Source organism: Euprymna scolopes, unplaced genomic scaffold, assembly GCF_053919585.1.
Source record: "Euprymna scolopes isolate OS-2025 unplaced genomic scaffold, ASM5391958v1 sca771, whole genome shotgun sequence".
Classification (NCBI taxonomy): Eukaryota; Metazoa; Mollusca; class Cephalopoda; order Sepiida; family Sepiolidae; genus Euprymna; species Euprymna scolopes.
Window position 1 is genome coordinate 1 of NW_027633848.1, and position 7,500 is coordinate 7,500.

Genomic DNA, 7,500 nt, shown 5'->3' on the forward strand with positions numbered 1-7,500 from the left:
CCGTCGATTTGCACGGCTGCCGGATGAGCCATCCTCTGTCCGGCGAAGCGCTCACGTCAGTGATCGATACTTGCACCGACAGTCCTCCCGCTCGCGACTCGGTGCTCGAATCGGACTCGTTCGTTTTTATCTCGATGCGATTGTGAAAAGGGGGACCGGTCGTCAATGTCGTGTGTGTCGACGATGTTGTTCGCCCGGTCCGCCGCGTTGTTGTCGTTTTTTTTTTTTTTTTTTTTTTCCCCTAACGTTCGCCGTCGCACGGACGAAAGGGTGAGAAAAAAAAAAAAAAGCTCGAAAAAGCCGCCCAAAAAAATCGGACCGAGGAGCCGCTTGCGAGAACGCGCCATGTGCACGTTGTCTCTCCTCGGTTTTCCGAGCACGAACACGACGCCGGTCGGTCGGTCGGTCGACGAAGGCGACGACGAAGGTGACGGGAAAATTTACGCCGCCGCTGCCCTGGTCCAGCTCCTCCCCGATGACGGCTGTGATGTTGACGTTGACGTTGGCGACGACGACGACGACGACGGAGACGACGACGACGACGAGACGGCATCGATGGCGACCACGATGACGACGACCTCGACGAGTTCAGTCTGCACCTTGACCTCCGATGTCCGTGTGCACTGCCGTCGTGCTGTTTGTCGTTTGTCGTATGTATCGCTGTCAAGGGTGCCGTTGTCGTTGTTGTTGTCGACGTTGTTGCTTGCTCTCTCGTCTCGGTCGGTTGGTACGTTGATGACGACGACGACGACGAAGACGACGACGACGACGACGAGACGGCATCGATGGCGACCACGATGACGACGACCTCGACGATTCCAGTCTGCACCTTGACCTCCGATGTCCGTGTGCACTGCCGTCGTGCTGTTTGTCGTTTGTCGTATGTATCGCTGTCAAGGGTGCCGTTGTCGATGTTGTTGTTGTCGACGCTGTCGTCTGTTCTCTCTTCTCGGCCGGCTGTGACGTGGACGTTGACGACGACGACGACGAGACGGAATCGATGGCGACCACGATGACGACGACCTCGGCGAGTTCAGTCTGCACCTTGACCCTCGATGTCCGTGTGCACTGCCGTCGTGCTGCTTGTCGTTTGTCGTATGTATCGCTGTCAAGGGTGCCGTTGTCGTTGTTGTTGTCGACGTTGGTCGCTTTCGTTCTTTGAGTCTCGGTCTCGGTCCAAGTCAGGGGAGAAACAAAAAAGAGGCCATCAGCGCGGGCAGCGCGCTTCTTCTGACGGCGAACCCCCTCGAAAAATAAATAAACACGTGCCCGTCGTTGTAGTTGTCTGTCTTATGTCGGTCGGTCGGTCGGTCGGTCTGTCGTTCTGTCGAAACAAAGTCCCAAATTCCAACGATACCTGGTTGATCCTGCCAGTAGTCATATGCTTGTCTCAAAGCTTAAGCCATGCAAGTGTAAGTTCACGCCACGCATTAGAACGGGCGAAACCGCGAATGGCTCAGGAACCGGACCTAATCCTCGGGACCGTATTCCTCCTCGGAGGCGATGGATAACTGTGGCAATTCTAGAGCTAATACATGTGACACAGGCCGCGATCGGTCGGCGCGCCGTCGTCGCCACGCCTCGCGCGCTGGCACCCGCGTCGGCCGTTCCGGGTCGCGGCGCTACATATTAGACTGAGACCGATGCGCGTCATTCCGTCCTCCCGTCGTCGGCGTTCCCGCTCGCGGGTCCGTTCGGTGGCGGGGCTCATAGGGCGGCGCGCTCCGCTTTGGTGACTCTGGATAACTCACTGGTCGATCGCACGAGCTTTCACGCCCGGCGACGGGTCTCTCGAGGGTCCGCCCTATCAACTGTCGACGGTCGGTTAAGTGCCTACCGTGGTTACTACGGGTAACGGGGAATCGGGGTTCGATTCCGGAGAGGGAGCATGCGAAACGGCTACCACATCCAAGGAAGGCAGCAGGCGCGCAAATTACCCACTCCCGGCACGGGGAGGTAGTGACGAAAAATAACGACGCGGGACTCTGTCGAGGCCCCGCGATCGGAATGAGTACACTTCAAATCCGTTAACGAGGACCAACCGGAGGGCAAGTCTGGTGCCAGCAGCCGCGGTAATTCCAGCTCCGGTAGCGTATATTAAAGTTGTTGCGGTTAAAAAGCTCGTAGTCCGAACTCGGGTTCGTGGTCGCGCAAGCGGCCCCGGGGCGGCGGCGCCATCGTCCGTCGTTGACTTTGGTCGTCCGTTCGCATTCCCGGCCCTTTCCGCCGGTGTCAACCGCTAGCATACCCGCCACGCGGTCCTGCCGGCGAGGTGGACGAGGAGGTCGTGATCGGGATCCGGGAAAAAAAAAACAAGTGGTCGTCGGTTCGGTTCCGGGAGTAGTCTAACGGGGGGGTGCTACGTGTGTGTGTTTGGGTGCGTTCATTCGCATCCCCGCACTCTGACCCCCGCGCTTCTCTCCCTCTCCCTTTCCGCGCGTTCCTCTTTTTTTTTGAACCCCCCGGTCCGCTCCGAGTCCCTGCTTCGTGTCTTGTCTGCGCGCGTGTTGCGGTCGGCGGTTTCTCCTCCAAGGGTGCTCTTAACCGAGTGTCCGCGGCGGCCGGTACGTTCACTTTGAAAAAATTAGAGTGCTCAGAGCGGGCTGTTCAAGCTTGCATACGATAAGCATGGAATGATGGAAGAGGGCCTCGTCTACGTCTGTCGGTCTCCGTCTACGGCGAGGCAATGATCGAAGGGAGCGGTCGGGGCCACTCGTATTGCGACGTTAGAGGTGAAATTCTTGGATCGTCGCAAGACGAACTGCAGCGATGGCGTGTGGCAAGCACGTTTTCCTCGATCAAGAGCGAAAGTCGGAGGTTCGAAGACGATCAGATACCGTCGTAGTTCCGACCGTAAACGATGCCGACCGGCGATCCGCCGGCGTTCGCTTCCATGACCCGGCGGGTAGCCTGCGGGAAACCAGAGTTCGGTTCCGGGGGGAGTATGGTTGCAAAGCTGAAACTTAAAGGAATTGACGGAAGGGCACCACCAGGAGTGGAGCCTGCGGCTTAATTTGACTCAACACGGGAAAACTCACCCGGTCCGGACACCGGTAGGATTGACAGATCGATAGCTCTTTCTCGATTCGGTGGGTGGTGGTGCATGGCCGTTCTTAGTTGGTGGAGCGATCCGTCTGGTTGATTCCGATAACGAACGAGACTCCGGCCTGCTAACTAGTGCGCCGATGTCAGTGATTTTTACGGCGGGCTCGGCGTCCTCCGTGGCGCTCGGGTCCGGGTCGGTTTTCTCACGCACTTCTTAGAGGGACGGGTGGCAGAAAGCCACACGAGGCGGAGCGATAACAGGTCTGTGATGCCCTTAGATGTCCGGGGCCGCACGCGCGCTACACTGGAGGTATCAGCGGGGACTTCGCCCCGGCCCGAGAGGGTTGGGAAACCTCTGAACCACCTCCCGTGATAGGGATCGGGGCCTGTAACCAACCCCGTGAACGAGGAATTCCCGGTAGGCGCGGGTCAACAGCCCGCGTCGATCACGTCCCTGCCCTTTGTACACACCGCCCGTCGCTACTACCGATCGAACGGTCCGGTGAGGTCCTCGGATCTGGCCGACGACGCCGCCGGGCAGTGCGCGACGTGTCCGTCACGACACTCGTGCATCTACGCCTCGGCGTTCGATGCCTGGAGAAGACGACCGAACCCGATCGTTTAGAGGAAGTAAAAGTCGTAACAAGGTTTCCGTAGGTGAACCTGCGGAAGGATCATTACCGTTTTCCCGTTCGAGACTGGTTTGTTGTTTTCCGGCCTACCTCCTCTGTCTGTCGGCGTCAACGCCTCGAATGCGCGCAAACAAACCTATAAAAGGCGGAGCGAGAGATAGATTTGTGGTGACGCGGAGGTTTTTAAAGCCCCAGCTCTTCTTGCTTGCTTCCGCGTCTTACCACCTGTTTGTTTTTTCGCCCACCGCAAGTGATGGCCGCTTCTTCTTTGCCTTGTCGCCGCTTTATCGTTTTTTTTGTTTTTTTGCAGCCGCTGTGCCACCGCCGCTAGCTAAAAAAACAAACTACTCGCGACATTGCAATGCCGTCACGCCTCCTCGCACAGACCTCCTCGCACACTACTAAATCTATATAAACAAAAACTAATATAAAAAAACCAAGTGCTGAACCCTGGACGGGGGATCACTCGGCTCGTCCGTCGATGAAGAGCGCGGCCAGCCGCGATAACTGATGCGAATTGCAGGACTCAGTGAACATCGACACCTCGAACGCACATTGCGGCCCCGAGATCCCTTGTCTCGGGGCCACGTCCGGTCGAGAGGCGGAACGTTACATGTCTTTCTCCGTTAACGAAACGACATCTTGCCGTCCCCGTGCCCGCCCGGTCCTCGGCACGGTGGTAACCGGGACGTCGCAGGAGCGAGTGACGAGGGGGAAGAAAAATAAAAAAAGAATTGACTCCTTTCAATGTCTTTTTTTTTTTTAAAACCCTCTCCGGCCTCCTCCTTCGTCTCCCGCTGGCAGACCGCGGAGTCTTTTCCCTTTTCGACCGCGTGAAGAAACACTGTGGAGGAGGAGCAGGAGGAGTCTGTCCGAAAGCAGCCGAAGGGAGACCAAAAAAAAAGTACCGACCTAACCGACTGCCGACGTAAGCGCCGCCTGCTCGTCTCGCTCTCTGCCTCATGAAGGTGTCTCTCAGCGACGCCTCGAGCAGCGCGACGAGCACGGCCGTCGCACCGTAAAAAGGTGGCCGCGTCGTAGGCAACGCAACGTCGGATGGGGAGGACCCACGCTTTTTTTTAATTGTTGGCTTCTTCATTTTCGGTCGGACGGGCGCTATATCGGCCAGCCGTCGTCACACGGAGGGTACCGATCGAGATTCCTCTCCTCCAAACACCACACTCTACTAAAAACCGCCGCCCTCGGCTCGGACGAGACGACCCGCTGAACTTAAGCATATCGCTAAGCGGAGGAAAAGAAACCAACCGGGATTCCCTTAGTAACGGCGAGTGAACCGGGAGAAGCCCAACGCCGAATCCCGTCGCAAGTTAAAGGCTTCGGGACGTGTGGCGCATGGGTCGAAGGCAGCCGTTCGTTTTCGTCTCGCATAGTTCGGAGTTCCCTCGATCGGGGCCGCCCGCGGCGGGTGCCAGGCCCATTCGGTGCGGACGGCGAGCGACGGCCTTCGATCCGAGAGTCGGGTTGCTTGGGAACGCAGCCCAAATCGGGTGGTAAGCTCCATCCAAGGCTAAATACCGGGACGAGTCCGATAGTCGACAAGTACCGTGAGGGAAAGTTGAAAAGAACTTTGGAGAGAGAGTTCAAGAGAACGTGAAACCGCCCAGGGGTAAACGGGTGGGACCGCTCACCGCGATCGCGGGGGGACTCAGTCCGGTGCTGCCTAGGCTCGAGCCCAAACTCGATGTGTGTTCTTGAAAGAGAGGCCGTCGCGGCACAGGTCGTCGTTCGTCGTGTCCGCGGGGGACTCGTTCCCCGCGGTTCCAGCTTTTGTGCCCGCGTCGCCGACGAAGGAGACGGGCCGCGTGGATAGCGGGAAGGGAAACGTGGTGACGACCGCGGCGTCGGTAGGTGGCTGCGTCGGTTGGCTGCGACGGAGGGGACTCGTCCTCTCGATCGCTGCTGCCGCCGGGCCCTAACCCGCCGCATCCGTCGCCGCCGCTTCTTCTTTCCTCCTGCTCCCTCCGCGCGCGACTCCGCTGCACCCGTCCCCTTCATCATCGCTCGGCGTAATCATGGCGCGGGCGCTTCGGCGCGACCTCCGCGCGGCCGGCACCGGACGCACTTCCCCTCCGGTCCGTCGTCGCGACCCGTTCCCGGCGTGCAGGTCGAACACGCGGGTTTTTTTCCGTAGGCGGCAGGCGTTTCATCACCCTGAAAACCCCCGTCTTCCCACCTTGTGAAGTCGGGGGCCACCGGCCGTCGGGCCCGCGAACGTAACTGCCCCTTTCTGCCGGGAACGGAGGAAATCTGACACGATCCGTTACACGTGGCGAGCCGGTCCGTTTTGATCCCGCCGGAAGTCGCGTGCGGGCGACGCACTCTGTGTGTCGCTCCTTAGGCGCCCCACCGTCTCGGGCGCGTGCGCGATGAGAGGCGGGATAGGACTGGCGCGGCCTCGCCGTCACGCACCTCGCCGACGTTTCGGGTTCTTGTCGGGGGCAACCCCGCCCGCGCCCGTTTCCGTTTCCGGAGAGGTCGCTCGGCGACGCTTTTTTACTCGAGCCGCCCGCCACCCCGGGTCAGCGACGTGCATCGGCAACCCACCCGACCCGTCTTGAAACACGGACCGAGGAGTCCTGGCCGTTCGCGAGTCGTAGGGGCCACCTCTGACTAACCCCGAAGGCGAAGCGAAAGCGAGAGAGCGTGTAGGAGGGCGTCGATCGGGAGAGGTGTCGTGGCAAAGTCGTCCGGGGGTCGTCGGGGGGTGTCGTCGGTCTCGTGCCGTCGTCTTCTCCTCGCCTCACCCGCCTCCGAGCCGTGCCCGATCCCGCCGGCGCGGCGTTTTCGGCCTTCCGCCGTCGCTGCTGCGGTGCCCGCAACTTTTCCTTTTTTCTCTCTTCCCGAGAGAGATAGGAGAGGGAAGGCTCGTGGCTGACGTGCGGTTGTTTTTCCCTCCTCCCCGAGAGGGGACCGGCGCATCATCCAAAAAGGGGAATTGCCGGGCGCCAGCTTCCATATCCTCCTTCCGCCCATCGGTGAGATCCCGCGGCTTGAACTAGTCCTATTTTGTCGTCGAGTTTAGGCGCTGCGCGCGGGCGCATCACCCCCGGGTCGGTTTCCCCTTTTTCCGAGTACGACTCGGCCGACTCTGGCGTAGCGAGCGACCAGGGACCCGAAAGATGGCGATCCACGCCCGGTCGGGATGAAGCCAGAGGAAACTCTGGTGGAAGTCCGAAGCGCCTCTGACGTGCAAATCGATCGTCGGAACCGGGTGTAGGGGCGAAAGACCAATCGAGCCGTCTAGTAGCTGGTTCCCTCCGAAGTTTCCCTCAGGATAGCTGGCGCTCGATCGTCGCAATTCCATCCGGTAAAGCGAACGATTGGAGGCCCCGGGGCCGTTCACGGCCTCGACCTACTCTCGAACTCGGAACGGGTGGAACGGGCCGACTCTCCCGAACGACGGAGCCGACCCATCCGGCCGCCGCCGCCAGCACGCTTCGCTGGGCGGTTGGTCACCTCGAATGCGAGTGCCAAGTGGGCCACTTTTGGTAAGCAGAACTGGCGCTGTGGGATGAACCAAACGTCCGGCTAAGGTGCCTAACGCGACGCCCATGAGATCCCCGAAAGGGTGTCGGTCGATATAGACAGCAGGACGGTGGCCACGGAAGTCGGAATCCGCTAAGGAGTGTGTAACAACTCACCTGCCGAATCGACCGGCCCCGAAAATGGATGGCGCTGGAGCGACGGACCGATGCCGGACCGTCGCGGCGAGGAGCGATGAACTTTCGCGCCGAAACGATGCCGCGACGAGTAGGAGGGCGCCGCGGCGAGCACGGAAGCCTAGGGCGCGAGCCCGGGTGGA

The 7,500-nt window shown here is 60.0% G+C and overlaps 2 non-coding genes and 1 pseudogene across 2 annotated transcripts in view; all 3 read left to right on the forward strand.

Moving 5' to 3' along the window:
- The first annotated feature begins 1,354 nt into the window (after window positions 1-1,354).
- On the forward strand, window positions 1,355-3,725 carry LOC145276241 (small subunit ribosomal RNA; annotated as a pseudogene).
- A 398-nt stretch (window positions 3,726-4,123) lies between these two features.
- On the forward strand, window positions 4,124-4,281 carry LOC145276236 (5.8S ribosomal RNA). The gene has a single exon (XR_013867905.1). It is a non-coding gene; the product is annotated as a 5.8S ribosomal RNA (ribosomal RNA).
- A 593-nt stretch (window positions 4,282-4,874) lies between these two features.
- LOC145276237 (large subunit ribosomal RNA) overlaps window positions 4,875-7,500 on the forward strand; it is a 5,722-nt gene continuing 3,096 nt past the window's right edge. Inside the window, exon 1 of the ribosomal RNA XR_013867906.1 lies at window positions 4,875-7,500. This exon is cut by the window's right edge and continues 3,096 nt beyond it. This is a non-coding gene — a ribosomal RNA (large subunit ribosomal RNA).